This window comes from Corythoichthys intestinalis, chromosome 19 (assembly GCF_030265065.1).
Source record: "Corythoichthys intestinalis isolate RoL2023-P3 chromosome 19, ASM3026506v1, whole genome shotgun sequence".
Classification (NCBI taxonomy): domain Eukaryota; kingdom Metazoa; phylum Chordata; class Actinopteri; order Syngnathiformes; family Syngnathidae; genus Corythoichthys; species Corythoichthys intestinalis.
In genome coordinates this window covers 44,288,736-44,306,467 of record NC_080413.1, presented here as the reverse complement: position 1 = coordinate 44,306,467, position 17,732 = coordinate 44,288,736, and positions in this window count along the sequence as shown.

Here is a 17,732-nt window from a genome sequence, read left to right as displayed (position 1 = left end):
AAAAGTCATTTAAGCCTTTTCACAGTGAGATCTATGCGATATGGCCGAGAAATGTAATTTTGATGTTAACTCCCAAACCGCTGCGCAGAAGTCAACCAAACTTCACCCATTAGTGTATTTTATCACAATCTAGTAGTTACATGTGGAAATTTGGTTCTAGGACATTTGATTTGAGCGCAATCCTCAAACTTAGGTCAAAAAAGCCATTTAAGCCTTTTCACAGTGAGATCTATGCGATATGGCCGAGAAATGTAATTTTGATGTTAACTCCCAAACCGCTGCGCAGAAGTCAACCAAACTTCACCCAATAGTGTATTGTATCACATTCTAGTAGTTACATTATAAAATTTCGTTCTAGGACATTTGGTTTGAGCGCAATCCTCAAACTTAGGTCAAAAAAGCCATTTAAGCCTTTTCACAGTGAGATCTATGCGATATGGCCGAGAAATGTAATTTTGATGTTAACTCCCAAACCGCTGCGCAGAAGTCAACCAAACTTCACCCAATAGTGTATTGTATCACAATCTAGTAGTTACATTTGAAAATTTTGTTCTAGGACATTTTGTTTGAACGCAATCATCAAACTTAATTAAAAAAGTCATTTAAGCCTTTTCACAGTGAGATCTATGCGATATGGCCGAGAAATGTAAATTTGATGTTAACTCCCAAACCGCTGCGCAGAAGTCAACCAAACTTCACCCAATAGTGTATTGTATCACAATCTAGTAGTTACATTTGAAAATTTTGTTCTAGGACATTTTGTTTGAGCGCAATCCTCAAACTTAGGTCAAAAAAGCCATTTAAGCCTTTTCACAGTGAGATCTATGCGATATGGCCGAGAAATGTAATTTTGATGTTAACTCCCAAACCGCTGCGCAGAAGTCAACCAAACTTCACCCAATAGTGTATTGTATCACAATCTAGTAGTTACATTTGAAAATTTTGTTCTAGGACATTTTGTTTGAACGCAATCATCAAACTTAATTAAAAAAGTCATTTAAGCCTTTTCACAGTGAGATCTATGCGATATGGCCGAGAAATGTAATTTTGATGTTAACTCCCAAACCGCTGCGCAGAAGTCAACCAAACTTCACCCATTAGTGTATTTTATCACAATCTAGTAGTTACATGTGGAAATTTGGTTCTAGGACATTTGATTTGAGCGCAATCCTCAAACTTAGGTCAAAAAAGCCATTTAAGCCTTTTCACAGTGAGATCTATGCGATATGGCCGAGAAATGTAATTTTGATGTTCACTCCCAAACCGCTGCGCAGAAGTCAACCAAACTTCACCCAATAGTGTATTGTATCACAATCTAGTAGTTACATTTGAAAATTTTGTTCTAGGAAATTTTGTTTGAGCGCAATCATCAAACTTAATTAAAAAAGTCATTTAAGCCTTTTCACAGTGAGATCTATGCGATATGGCCGAGAAATGTAATTTTGATGTTAACTCCCAAACCGCTGCGCAGAAGTCAACCAAACTTCACCCATTAGTGTATTTTATCACAATCTAGTAGTTACATGTGGAAATTTGGTTCTAGGACATTTGATTTGAGCGCAATCCTCAAACTTAGGTCAAAAAAGCCATTTAAGCCTTTTCACAGTGAGATCTATGCGATATGGCCGAGAAATGTAATTTTGATGTTAACTCCCAAACCGCTGCGCAGAAGTCAACCAAACTTCACCCAATAGTGTATTGTATCACATTCTAGTAGTTACATTTGAAAATTTCGTTCTAGGACATTTTGTTTGAGCGCAATCCTCAAACTTAGGTCAAAAAAGCCATTTAAGCCTTTTCACAGTGAGATCTATGCGATATGGCCGAGAAATGTAATTTTGATGTTAACTCCCAAACCGCTGCGCAGAAGTCAACCAAACTTCACCCAATAGTGTATTGTATCACAATCTAGTAGTTACATTTGAAAATTTTGTTCTAGGAAATTTTGTTTGAGCGCAATCATCAAACTTAATTAAAAAAGTCATTTAAGCCTTTTCACAGTGAGATCTATGCGATATGGCCGAGAAATGTAATTTTGATGTTAACTCCCAAACCGCTGCGCAGAAGTCAACCAAACTTCACCCATTAGTGTATTGTATCACAATCTAGTAGTTACATTTGGAAATTTGGTTCTAGGAAATTTTGTTTGAGCGCAATCATCAAACTTAATTAAAAAAGTCATTTAAGCCTTTTCACAGTGAGATCTATGCGATATGGCCGAGAAATGTAATTTTGATGTTAACTCCCAAACCGCTGCGCAGAAGTCAACCAAACTTCACCCAATAGTGTATTGTATCACATTCTAGTAGTTACATTTGAAAATTTCGTTCTAGGACATTTGGTTTGAGCGCAATCCTCAAACTTAGGTCAAAAAAGCCATTTAAGCCTTTTCACAGTGAGATCTATGCGATATGGCCGAGAAATGTAATTTTGATGTTAACTCTCAAACCGCTGCGCAGAAGTCAACCAAACTTCACCCAATAGTGTATTGTATCACAATCTAGTAGTTACATTTGAAAATTTTGTTCTAGGACATTTTGTTTGAACGCAATCATCAAACTTAATTAAAAAAGTCATTTAAGCCTTTTCACAGTGAGATCTATGCGATATGGCCGAGAAATGTAATTTTGATGTTAACTCCCAAACCGCTGCGCAGAAGTCAACCAAACTTCACCCAATAGTGTATTGTATCACAATCTAGTAGTTACATTTGAAAATTTTGTTCTAGAAAATTTTGTTTGAGCGCAATCATCAAACTTAATTAAAAAAGTCATTTAAGCCTTTTCACAGTGAGATCAATGCGATATGGCCGAGAAATGTAATTTTGATGTTAACTCCCAAACCGCTGCGCAGAAGTCAACCAAACTTCACCCATTAGTGTATTTTATCACAATCTAGTAGTTACATGTGGAAATTTGGTTCTAGGACATTTGATTTGAGCGCAATCCTCAAACTTAGGTCAAAAAAGCCATTTAAGCCTTTTCACAGTGAGATCTATGCGATATGGCCGAGAAATGTAATTTTGATGTTAACTCCCAAACCGCTGCGCAGAAGTCAACCAAACTTCACCCAATAGTGTATTGTATCACAATCTAGTAGTTACATTTAAAAATTTTGTTCTAGGACATTTTGTTTGAACGCAATCATCAAACTTAATTAAAAAAGTCATTTAAGCCTTTTCACAGTGAGATCTATGCGATATGGCCGAGAAATGTAATTTTGATGTTAACTCCCAAACCGCTGCGCAGAAGTCAACCAAACTTCACCCAATAGTGTATTGTATCACAATCTAGTAGTTACATTTGAAAATTTTGTTCTAGGAAATTTTGTTTGAGCGCAATCATCAAACTTAATTAAAAAAGTCATTTAAGCCTTTTCACAGTGAGATCTATGCGATATGGCCGAGAAATGTAATTTTGATGTTAACTCCCAAACCGCTGCGCAGAAGTCAACCAAACTTCACCCATTAGTGTATTTTATCACAGTCTAGTAGTTACATGTGGAAATTTGGTTCTAGGACATTTGATTTGAGCGCAATCCTCAAACTTAGGTCAAAAAAGCCATTTAAGCCTTTTCACAGTGAGATCTATGCGATATGGCCGAGAAATGTAATTTTGATGTTCACTCCCAAACCGCTGCGCAGAAGTCAACCAAACTTCACCCAATAGTGTATTGTATCACAATCTAGTAGTTACATTTGAAAATTTTGTTCCAGGAAATTTTGTTTGAGCGCAATCATCAAACTTAATTAAAAAAGTCATTTAAGCCTTTTCACAGTGAGATCTATGCGATATGGCCGAGAAATGTAATTTTGATGTTAACTCCCAAACCGCTGCGCAGAAGTCAACCAAACTTCACCCATTAGTGTATTTTATCACAATCTAGTAGTTACATGTGGAAATTTGGTTCTAGGACATTTGATTTGAGCGCAATCCTCAAACTTAGGTCAAAAAAGCCATTTAAGCCTTTTCACAGTGAGATCTATGCGATATGGCCGAGAAATGTAATTTTGATGTTAACTCCCAAACCGCTGCGCAGAAGTCAACCAAACTTCACCCAATAGTGTATTGTATCACATTCTAGTAGTTACATTTGAAAATTTCGTTCTAGGACATTTGGTTTTAGCGCAATCCTCAAACTTAGGTCAAAAAAGCCATTTAAGCCTTTTCACAGTGAGATCTATGCGATATGGCCGAGAAATGTAATTTTGATGTTAACTCCCAAACCGCTGCGCAGAAGTCAACCAAACTTCACCCAATAGTGTATTGTATCACAATCTAGTAGTTACATTTGAAAATTTTGTTCTAGGAAATTTTGTTTGAGCGCAATCATCAAACTTAATTAAAAAAGTCATTTAAGCCTTTTCACAGTGAGATCTATGCGATATGGCCGAGAAATGTAATTTTGATGTTAACTCCCAAACCGCTGCGCAGAAGTCAACCAAACTTCACCCATTAGTGTATTGTATCACAATCTAGTAGTTACATTTGGAAATTTGGTTCTAGGAAATTTTGTTTGAGCGCAATCATCAAACTTAATTAAAAAAGTCATTTAAGCCTTTTCACAGTGAGATCTATGCGATATGGCCGAGAAATGAAATTTTGATGTTAACTCCCAAACCGCTGCGCAGAAGTCAACCAAACTTCACCCAATAGTGTATTGTATCACATTCTAGTAGTTACATTTGAAAATTTCGTTCTAGGACATTTGGTTTGAGCGCAATCCTCAAACTTAGGTCAAAAAAGCCATTTAAGCCTTTTCACAGTGAGATCTATGCGATATGGCCGAGAAATGTAATTTTGATGTTAACTCTCAAACCGCTGCGCAGAAGTCAACCAAACTTCACCCAATAGTGTATTGTATCACAATCTAGTAGTTACATTTGAAAATTTTGTTCTAGGACATTTTGTTTGAACGCAATCATCAAACTTAATTAAAAAAGTCATTTAAGCCTTTTCACAGTGAGATCTATGCGATATGGCCGAGAAATGTAATTTTGATGTTAACTCCCAAACCGCTGCGCAGAAGTCAACCAAACTTCACCCAATAGTGTATTGTATCACAATCTAGTAGTTACATTTGAAAATTTTGTTCTAGAAAATTTTGTTTGAGCGCAATCATCAAACTTAATTAAAAAAGTCATTTAAGCCTTTTCACAGTGAGATCTATGCGAAATGGCCGAGAAATGTAATTTTGATGTTAACTCCCAAACCGCTGCGCAGAAGTCAACCAAACTTCACCCATTAGTGTATTTTATCACAATCTAGTAGTTACATGTGGAAATTTGGTTCTAGGACATTTGATTTGAGCGCAATCCTCAAACTTAGGTCAAAAAAGCCATTTAAGCCTTTTCACAGTGAGATCTATGCGATATGGCCGAGAAATGTAATTTTGATGTTAACTCCCAAACCGCTGCGCAGAAGTCAACCAAACTTCACCCAATAGTGTATTGTATCACAATCTAGTAGTTACATTTGAAAATTTTGTTCTAGGAAATTTTGTTTGAGCGCAATCATCAAACTTAATTAAAAAAGTCATTTAAGCCTTTTCACAGTGAGATCTATGCGATATGGCCGAGAAATGTAATTTTGATGTTAACTCCCAAACCGCTGCGCAGAAGTCAACCAAACTTCACCCATTAGTGTATTTTATCACAATCTAGTAGTTACATGTGGAAATTTGGTTCTAGGACATTTGATTTGAGCGCAATCCTCAAACTTAGGTCAAAAAAGCCATTTAAGCCTTTTCACAGTGAGATCTATGCGATATGGCCGAGAAATGTAATTTTGATGTTAACTCCCAAACCGCTGCGTAGAAGTCAACCAAACTTCACCCAATAGTGTATTGTATCACATTCTAGTAGTTACATTTGAAAATTTCGTTCTAGGACATTTGGTTTGAGCGCAATCCTCAAACTTAATTAAAAAAGTCATTTAAGCCTTTTCACAGTGAGATCTATGCGATATGGCCGAGAAATGTAAATTTGAAGTTAACTCCCAAACCGCTGCGCAGAAGTCAACCAAACTTCACCCAATAGTGTATTGTATCACAATCTAGTAGTTACATTTGAAAATTTTGTTCTAGGACATTTTGTTTGAGCGCAATCCTCAAACTTAGGTCAAAAAAGCCATTTAAGCCTTTTCACAGTGAGATCTATGCGATATGGCCGAGAAATGTAATTTTGATGTTAACTCCCAAACCGCTGCGCAGAAGTCAACCAAACTTCACCCAATAGTGTATTGTATCACAATCTAGTAGTTACATTTGAAAATTTTGTTCTAGGACATTTTGTTTGAACGCAATCATCAAACTTAATTAAAAAAGTCATTTAAGCCTTTTCACAGTGAGATCTATGCGATATGGCCGAGAAATGTAATTTTGATGTTAACTCCCAAACCGCTGCGCAGAAGTCAACCAAACTTCACCCAATAGTGTATTGTATCACAATCTAGTAGTTACATTTGAAAATTTTGTTCTAGGAAATTTTGTTTGAGCGCAATCATCAAACTTAATTAAAAAAGTCATTTAAGCCTTTTCACAGTGAGATCTATGCGATATGGCCGAGAAATGTAATTTTGATGTTAACTCCCAAACCGCTGCGCAGAAGTCAACCAAACTTCACCCATTAGTGTATTTTATCACAATCTAGTAGTTACATGTGGAAATTTGGTTCTAGGACATTTGATTTGAGCGCAATCCTCAAACTTAGGTCAAAAAAGCCATTTAAGCCTTTTCACAGTGAGATCTATGCGATATGGCCGAGAAATGTAATTTTGATGTTAACTCCCAAACCGCTGCGCAGAAGTCAACCAAACTTCACCCAATAGTGTATTGTATCACAATCTAGTAGTTACATTTAAAAATTTTGTTCTAGGACATTTTGTTTGAACGCAATCATCAAACTTAATTAAAAAAGTCATTTAAGCCTTTTCACAGTGAGATCTATGCGATATGGCCGAGAAATGTAATTTTGATGTTAACTCCCAAACCGCTGCGCAGAAGTCAACCAAACTTCACCCATTAGTGTATTGTATCACAATCTAGTAGTTACATGTGGAAATTTGGTTCTAGGACATTTGATTTGAGCGCAATCCTCAAACTTAGGTCAAAAAAGCCATTTAAGCCTTTTCACAGTGAGATCTATGCGATATGGCCGAGAAATGTAATTTTGATGTTAACTCCCAAACCGCTGCGCAGAAGTCAACCAAACTTCACCCAATAGTGTATTGTATCACAATCTAGTAGTTACATTTAAAAATTTTGTTCTAGGACATTTTGTTTGAACGCAATCATCAAACTTAATTAAAAAAGTCATTTAAGCCTTTTCACAGTGAGATCTATGCGATATGGCCGAGAAATGTAATTTTGATGTTAACTCCCAAACCGCTGCGCAGAAGTCAACCAAACTTCACCCAATAGTGTATTGTATCACAATCTAGTAGTTACATTTGAAAATTTTGTTCTAGGAAATTTTGTTTGAGCGCAATCATCAAACTTAATTAAAAAAGTCATTTAAGCCTTTTCACAGTGAGATCTATGCGATATGGCTGAGAAATGTAATTTTGATGTTAACTCCCAAACCGCTGCGCAGAAGTCAACCAAACTTCACCCATTAGTGTATTTTATCACAATCTAGTAGTTACATGTGGAAATTTGGTTCTAGGACATTTGATTTGAGCGCAATCCTCAAACTTAGGTCAAAAAAGCCATTTAAGCCTTTTCACAGTGAGATCTATGCGATATGGCCGAGAAATGTAATTTTGATGTTAACTCCCAAACCGCTGCGCAGAAGTCAACCAAACTTCACCCAATAGTGTATTGTATCACAATCTAGTAGTTACATTTGAAAATTTTGTTCTAGGAAATTTTGTTTGAGCGCAATCATCAAACTTAATTAAAAAAGTCATTTAAGCCTTTTCACAGTGAGATCTATGCGATATGGCCGAGAAATGTAATTTTGATGTTAACTCCCAAACCGCTGCGCAGAAGTCAACCAAACTTCACCCATTAGTGTATTGTATCATAATCTAGTAATTACATGTGGAAATTTGGTTCTAGGACATTTGATTTGAGCGCAATCCTCAAACTTAATTAAAAAAGTCATTTAAGCCTTTTCACAGTGAGATCTATGCGATATGGCCGAGAAATGTAATTTTGATGTTAACTCCCAAACCGCTGCGCAGAAGTCAACCAAACTTCACCCATTAGTGTATTTTATCACAATCTAGTAGTTACATGTGGAAATTTGGTTCTAGGACATTTGATTTGAGCGCAATCCTCAAACTTAGGTCAAAAAAGCCATTTAAGCCTTTTCACAGTGAGATCTATGCGATATGGCCGAGAAATGTAATTTTGATGTTAACTCCCAAACCGCTGCGCAGAAGTCAACCAAACTTCACCCAATAGTGTATTGTATCACAATCTAGTAGTTACATTTAAAAATTTTGTTCTAGGACATTTTGTTTGAACGCAATCATCAAACTTAATTAAAAAAGTCATTTAAGCCTTTTCACAGTGAGATCCATGCGATATGGCCGAGAAATGTAATTTTGATGTTAACTCCCAAACCGCTGCGCAGAAGTCAACCAAACTTCACCCAATAGTGTATTGTATCACAATCTAGTAGTTACATTTGAAAATTTTGTTCTAGGAAATTTTGTTTGAGCGCAATCATCAAACTTAATTAAAAAAGTCATTTAAGCCTTTTCACAGTGAGATCTATGCGATATGGCCGAGAAATGTAATTTTGATGTTAACTCCCAAACCGCTGCGCAGAAGTCAACCAAACTTCACCCATTAGTGTATTTTATCACAATCTAGTAGTTACATGTGGAAATTTGGTTCTAGGACATTTGATTTGAGCGCAATCATCAAACTTAATTAAAAAAGTCATTTAAGCCTTTTCACAGTGAGATCTATGCGATATGGCCGAGAAATGTAATTTTGATGTTCACTCCCAAACCGCTGCGCAGAAGTCAACCAAACTTCACCCAATAGTGTATTGTATCACAATCTAGTAGTTACATTTGAAAATTTTGTTCTAGGAAATTTTGTTTGAGCGCAATCATCAAACTTAATTAAAAAAGTCATTTAAGCCTTTTCACAGTGAGATCTATGCGATATGGCCGAGAAATGTAATTTTGATGTTAACTCCCAAACCGCTGCGCAGAAGTCAACCAAACTTCACCCATTAGTGTATTTTATCACAATCTAGTAGTTACATGTGGAAATTTGGTTCTAGGACATTTGATTTGAGCGCAATCCTCAAACTTAGGTCAAAAAAGCCATTTAAGCCTTTTCACAGTGAGATCTATGCGATATGGCCGAGAAATGTAATTTTGATGTTAACTCCCAAACCGCTGCGCAGAAGTCAACCAAACTTCACCCAATAGTGTATTGTATCACATTCTAGTAGTTACATTTGAAAATTTCGTTCTAGGACATTTGGTTTGAGCGCAATCCTCAAACTTAGGTCAAAAAAGCCATTTAAGCCTTTTCACAGTGAGATCTATGCGATATGGCCGAGAAATGTAATTTTGATGTTAACTCCCAAACCGCTGCGCAGAAGTCAACCAAACTTCACCCAATAGTGTATTGTATCACATTCTAGTAGTTACATTTGAAAATTTCGTTCTAGGACATTTGGTTTGAGCGCAATCCTCAAACTTAGGTAAAAAAAGCCATTTAAGCCTTTTCACAGTGAGATCTATGCGATATGGCCGAGAAATGTAATTTTGATGTTAACTCTCAAACCGCTGCGCAGAAGTCAACCAAACTTCACCCAATAGTGTATTTTATCACAATCTAGTAGTTACATGTGGAAATTTGGTTCTAGGACATTTGATTTGAGCGCAATCCTCAAACTTAGGTCAAAAAAGCCATTTAAGCCTTTTCACAGTGAGATCTATGCGATATGGCCGAGAAATGTAATTTTGATGTTAACTCCCAAACCGCTGCGCAGAAGTCAACCAAACTTCACCCAATAGTGTATTGTATCACATTCTAGTAGTTACATTTGAAAATTTCGTTCTAGGACATTTGGTTTGAGCGCAATCCTCAAACTTAGGTCAAAAAAGCCATTTAAGCCTTTTCACAGTGAGATCTATGCGATATGGCCGAGAAATGTAATTTTGATGTTAACTCCCAAACCGCTGCGCAGAAGTCAACCAAACTTCACCCAATAGTGTATTGTATCACAATCTAGTAGTTACATTTGAAAATTTTGTTCTAGGACATTTTGTTTGAACGCAATCATCAAACTTAATTAAAAAAGTCATTTAAGCCTTTTCACAGTGAGATCTATGCGATATGGCCGAGAAATGTAATTTTGTTGTTAACTCCCAAACCGCTGCGCAGAAGTCAACCAAACTTCACCCAATAGTGTATTGTATCACAATCTAGTAGTTACATTTGAAAATTTTGTTCTAGGACATTTTGTTTGAGCGCAATCCTCAAACTTAGGTCAAAAAAGCCATTTAAGCCTTTTCACAGTGAGATCTATGCGATATGGCCGAGAAATGTAATTTTGATGTTAACTCCCAAACCGCTGCGCAGAAGTCAACCAAACTTCACCCAATAGTGTATTGTATCACAATCTAGTAGTTACATTTGAAAATTTTGTTCTAGGACATTTTGTTTGAACGCAATCATCAAACTTAATTAAAAAAGTCATTTAAGCCTTTTCACAGTGAGATCTATGCGATATGGCCGAGAAATGTAATTTTGATGTTAACTCCCAAACCGCTGCGCAGAAGTCAACCAAACTTCACCCAATAGTGTATTGTATCACAATCTAGTAGTTACATTTGAAAATTTTGTTCTAGGAAATTTTGTTTGAGCGCAATCATCAAACTTAATTAAAAAAGTCATTTAAGCCTTTTCACAGTGAGATCTATGCGATATGGCCGAGAAATGTAATTTTGATGTTAACTCCCAAACCGCTGCGCAGAAGTCAACCAAACTTCACCCATTAGTGTATTGTATCATAATCTAGTAATTACATGTGGAAATTTGGTTCTAGGACATTTGATTTGAGCGCAATCCTCAAACTTAGGTCAAAAAAGCCATTTAAGCCTTTTCAAAGTGAGATCTATGCGATATGGCCGAGAAATGTAATTTTGATGTTAACTCCCAAACCGCTGCGCAGAAGTCAACCAAACTTCACCCAATAGTGTATTGTATCACAATCTAGTAGTTACATTTAAAAATTTTGTTCTAGGACATTTTGTTTGAACGCAATCATCAAACTTAATTAAAAAAGTCATTTAAGCCTTTTCACAGTGAGATCTATGCGATATGGCCGAGAAATGTAATTTTGATGTTAACTCCCAAACCGCTGCGCAGAAGTCAACCAAACTTCACCCATTAGTGTATTGTATCACAATCTAGTAGTTACATGTGGAAATTTGGTTCTAGGACATTTGATTTGAGCGCAATCCTCAAACTTAGGTCAAAAAAGCCATTTAAGCCTTTTCACAGTGAGATCTATGCGATATGGCCGAGAAATGTAATTTTGATGTTCACTCCCAAACCGCTGCGCAGAAGTCAACCAAACTTCACCCAATAGTGTATTGTATCACAATCTAGTAGTTACATTTGAAAATTTTGTTCTAGGAAATTTTGTTTGAGCGCAATCATCAAACTTAATTAAAAAAGTCATTTAAGCCTTTTCACAGTGAGATCTATGCGATATGGCCGAGAAATGTAATTTTGATGTTAACTCCCAAACCGCTGCGCAGAAGTCAACCAAACTTCACCCATTAGTGTATTTTATCACAATCTAGTAGTTACATGTGGAAATTTGGTTCTAGGACATTTGATTTGAGCGCAATCCTCAAACTTAGGTCAAAAAAGCCATTTAAGCCTTTTCACAGTGAGATCTATGCGATATGGCCGAGAAATGTAATTTTGATGTTAACTCCCAAACCGCTGCGCAGAAGTCAACCAAACTTCACCCAATAGTGTATTGTATCACATTCTAGTAGTTACATTTGAAAATTTCGTTCTAGGACATTTGGTTTGAGCGCAATCCTCAAACTTAGGTCAAAAAAGCCATTTAAGCCTTTTCACAGTGAGATCTATGCGATATGGCCGAGAAATGTAATTTTGATGTTAACTCCCAAACCGCTGTGCAGAAGTCAACCAAACTTCACCCAATAGTGTATTGTATCACAATCTAGTAGTTACATTTGAAAATTTTGTTCTAGGAAATTTTGTTTGAGCGCAATCATCAAACTTAATTAAAAAAGTCATTTAAGCCTTTTCACAGTGAGATCTATGCGATATGGCCGAGAAATGTAATTTTGATGTTAACTCCCAAACCGCTGCGCAGAAGTCAACCAAACTTCACCCAATATTGTATTGTATCACATTCTAGTAGTTACATTTGAAAATTTCGTTCTAGGACATTTGGTTTGAGCGCAATCCTCAAACTTAGGTCAAAAAAGTCATTTAAGCCTTTTCACAGTGAGATCTATGCGATATGGCCGAGAAATGTAATTTTGATGTTAACTCCCAAACCGCTGCGCAGAAGTCAACCAAACTTCACCCAATAGTGTATTGTATCACAATCTAGTAGTTACATTTGAAAATTTTGTTCTAGGACATTTTGTTTGAGCGCAATCCTCAAACTTAGGTCAAAAAAGCCATTTAAGCCTTTTCACAGTGAGATCTATGCGATATGGCCGAGAAATGTAATTTTGATGTTAACTCTCAAACCGCTGCGCAGAAGTCAACCAAACTTCACCCAATAGTGTATTGTATCACAATCTAGTAGTTACATTTGAAAATTTGTTTCTAGGACATTTTGTTTGAACGCAATCATCAAACTTAATTAAAAAAGTCATTTAAGCCTTTTCACAGTGAGATCTATGCGATATGGCCGAGAAATGTAATTTTGATGTTAACTCCCAAACCGCTGCGCAGAAGTCAACCAAACTTCACCCAATAGTGTATTGTATCACAATCTAGTAGTTACATTTGAAAATTTTGTTCTAGAAAATTTTGTTTGAGCGCAATCATCAAACTTAATTAAAAAAGTCATTTAAGCCTTTTCACAGTGAGATCTATGCGATATGGCCGAGAAATGTAATTTTGATGTTAACTCCAAACCGCTGCGCAGAAGTCAACCAAACTTCACCCATTAGTGTATTTTATCACAATCTAGTAGTTACATGTGGAAATTTGGTTCTAGGACATTTGATTTGAGCGCAATCCTCAAACTTAGGTCAAAAAAGCCATTTAAGCCTTTTCACAGTGAGATCTATGCGATATGGCCGAGAAATGTAATTTTGATGTTAACTCCCAAACCGCTGCGCAGAAGTCAACCAAACTTCACCCAATAGTGTATTGTATCACAATCTAGTAGTTACATTTAAAAATTTTGTTCTAGGACATTTTGTTTGAACGCAATCATCAAACCTAATTAAAAAAGTCATTTAAGCCTTTTCACAGTGAGATCTATGCGATATGGCCGAGAAATGTAATTTTGATGTTAACTCCCAAACCGCTGCGCAGAAGTCAACCAAACTTCACCCAATAGTGTATTGTATCACAATCTAGTAGTTACATTTGAAAATTTTGTTCTAGGACATTTTGTTTGAACGCAATCATCAAACTTAATTAAAAAAGTCATTTAAGCCTTTTCACAGTGAGATCTATGCAATATGGCCGAGAAATGTAATTTTGATGTTAACTCCCAAACCGCTGCGCAGAAGTCAACCAAACTTCACCCAATAGTGTATTGTATCACAATCTAGTAGTTACATTTGAAAATTTTGTTCTAGGACATTTTGTTTGAGCGCAATCCTCAAACTTAGGTCAAAAAAGCCATTTAAGCCTTTTCACAGTGAGATCTATGCGATATGGCCGAGAAATGTAATTTTGATGTTAACTCCCAAACCGCTGCGCAGAAGTCAACCAAACTTCACCCAATAGTGTATTGTATCACAATCTAGTAGTTACATTTGAAAATTTTGTTCTAGGACATTTTGTTTGAGCGCAATCCTCAAATTTAGGTCAAAAAAGCCATTTAAGCCTTTTCACAGTGAGATCTATGCGATATGGCCGAGAAATGTAATTTTGATGTTAACTCCCAAACCGCTGCGCAGAAGTAAACCAAACTTCACCCAATAGTGTATTGTATCACAATCTAGTAGTTACATTTGAAAATTTCGTTCTAGGACATTTGGTTAGAGCGCAATCATTAAACTTAATTAAAAAAGTCATTTAAGCCTTTTCACAGTGAGATCTATGCGATATGGCCGAGAAATGTAATTTTGATGTTCACTCCCAAACCGCTGCGCAGAAGTAAACCAAACTTCACCCATTAGTGTATTGTATCACAATCTAGTAGTTACATGTGGAAATTTGGTTCTAGGACATTTGATTTGAGCGCAAAATCCTCAAACTTAGGTCAAAAAAGCCATTTAAGCCTTTTCACAGTGAGATCTATGCGATATGGCCGAGAAATGTAATTTTGATGTTAACTCCCAAACCGCTGCGCAGAAGTCAACCAAACTTCACCCAATAGTGTATTGTATCACAATCTAGTAGTTACATTTGAAAATTTTTTTCTAGGAAATTTTGTTTGAGCGCAATCATCAAACTTAATTAAAAAAGTCATTTAAGCCTTTTCACAGTGAGATCTATGCGATATGGCCGAGAAATGTAATTTTGATGTTAACTCCCAAACCGCTGCGCAGAAGTCAACCAAACTTCACCCATTAGTGTATTGTATCATAATCTAGTAATTACATGTGGAAATTTGGTTCTAGGACATTTGATTTGAGCGCAATCCTCAAACTTAGGTCAAAAAAGCCATTTAAGCCTTTTCACAGTGAGATCTATGCGATATGGCCGAGAAATGTAATTTTGATGTTAACTCCCAAACCGCTGAGCAGAAGTCAACCAAACTTCACCCAATAGTGTATTGTATCACAATCTAGTAGTTACATTTAAAATTTTTGTTCTAGGACATTTTGTTTGAACGCAATCATCAAACTTAATTAAAAAAGTCATTTAAGCCTTTTCACAGTGAGATCTATGCGATATGGCCGAGAAATGTAATTTTGATGTTAACTCCCAAACCGCTGCGCAGAAGTCAACCAAACTTCACCCATTAGTGTATTGTATCACAATCTAGTAGTTACATGTGGAAATTTGGTTATAGGACATTTGATTTGAGCGCAATCCTCAAACTTAGGTCAAAAAAGCCATTTAAGCCTTTTCACAGTGAGATCTATGCGATATGGCCGAGAAATGTAATTTTGATGTTAACTCCCAAACCGCTGCGCAGAAGTCAACCAAACTTCACCCAATAGTGTATTGTATCACAATCTAGTAGTTACATTTGAAAATTTTGTTCTAGGAAATTTTGTTTGAGCGCAATCATCAAACTTAATTAAAAAAGTCATTTAAGCCTTTTCACAGTGAGATCTATGCGATATGGCCGAGAAATGTAATTTTGATGTTAACTCCCAAACCGCTGCGCAGAAGTCAACCAAACTTCACCCATTAGTGTATTTTATCACAATCTAGTAGTTACATGTGGAAATTTGCTTCTAGGACATTTGATTTGAGCGCAATCCTCAAACTTAGGTCAAAAAAGCCATTTAAGCCTTTTCACAGTGAGATCTATGCGATATGGCCGAGAAATGTAATTTTGATGTTAACTCCCAAACCGCTGCGCAGAAGTCAACCAAACTTCACCCAATAGTGTATTGTATCACATTCTAGTAGTTACATTATAAAATTTCGTTCTAGGACATTTGGTTTGAGCGCAATCCTCAAACTTAGGTCAAAAAAGCCATTTAAGCCTTTTCACAGTGAGATCTATGCGATATGGCCGAGAAATGTAATTTTGATGTTAACTCCCAAACCGCTGCGCAGAAGTCAACCAAACTTCACCCAATAGTGTATTGTATCACAATCTAGTAGTTACATTTGAAAATTTTGTTCTAGGACATTTTGTTTGAACGCAATCATCAAACTTAATTAAAAAAGTCATTTAAGCCTTTTCACAGTGAGATCTATGCGATATGGCCGAGAAATGTAAATTTGATGTTAACTCCCAAACCGCTGCGCAGAAGTCAACCAAACTTCACCCAATAGTGTATTGTATCACAATCTAGTAGTTACATTTGAAAATTTTGTTCTAGGACATTTTGTTTGAGCGCAATCCTCAAACTTAGGTCAAAAAAGCCATTTAAGCCTTTTCACAGTGAGATCTATGCGATATGGCCGAGAAATGTAATTTTGATGTTAACTCCCAAACCGCTGCGCAGAAGTCAACCAAACTTCACCCAATAGTGTATTGTATCACAATCTAGTAGTTACATTTGAAAATTTTGTTCTAGGACATTTTGTTTGAACGCAATCATCAAACTTAATTAAAAAAGTCATTTAAGCCTTTTCACAGTGAGATCTATGCGATATGGCCGAGAAATGTAATTTTGATGTTAACTCCCAAACCGCTGCGCAGAAGTCAACCAAACTTCACCCAATAGTGTATTGTATCACAATCTAGTAGTTACATTTGAAAATTTTGTTCTAGGAAATTTTGTTTGAGCGCAATCATCAAACTTAATTAAAAAAGTCATTTAAGCCTTTTCACAGTGAGATCTATGCGATATGGCCGAGAAATGTAATTTTGATGTGAACTCCCAAACCGCTGCGCAGAAGTCAACCAAACTTCACCCATTAGTGTATTTTATCACAATCTAGTAGTTACATGTGGAAATTTGGTTCTAGGACATTTGATTTGAGCGCAATCCTCAAACTTAGGTCAAAAAAGCCATTTAAGCCTTTTCACAGTGAGATCTATGCGATATGGCCGAGAAATGTAATTTTGATGTTAACTCCCAAACCGCTGCGCAGAAGTCAACCAAACTTCACCCAATATTGTATTGTATCACAATCTAGTAGTTACATTTAAAAATTTTGTTCTAGGACATTTTGTTTGAACGCAATCATCAAACTTAATTAAAAAAGTCATTTAAGCCTTTTCACAGTGAGATCTATGCAATATGGCCGAGAAATGTAATTTTGATGTTAACTCCCAAACCGCTGCGCAGAAGTCAACCAAACTTCACCCATTAGTGTATTGTATCACAATCTAGTAGTTACATGTGGAAATTTGGTTCTAGGACATTTGATTTGAGCGCAATCCTCAAACTTAGGTCAAAAAAGCCATTTAAGCCTTTTCACAGTGAGATCTATGCGATATGGCCGAGAAATGTAATTTTGATGTTAACTCCCAAACCGCTGCGCAGAAGTCAACCAAACTTCACCCAATAGTGTATTGTATCACAATCTAGTAGTTACATTTAAAAATTTTGTTCTAGGACATTTTGTTTGAACGCAATCATCAAACTTAATTAAAAAAGTCATTTAAGCCTTTTCACAGTGAGATCTATGCGATATGGCCGAGAAATGTAATTTTGATGTTAACTCCCAAACCGCTGCGCAGAAGTCAACCAAACTTCACCCAATAGTGTATTGTATCACAATCTAGTAGTTACATTTGAAAATTTTGTTCTAGGAAATTTTGTTTGAGCGCAATCATCAAACTTAATTAAAAAAGTCATTTAAGCCTTTTCACAGTGAGATCTATGCGATATGGCCGAGAAATGTAATTTTGATGTTAACTCCCAAACCGCTGCGCAGAAGTCAACCAAACTTCACCCATTAGTGTATTTTATCACAGTCTAGTAGTTACATGTGGAAATTTGGTT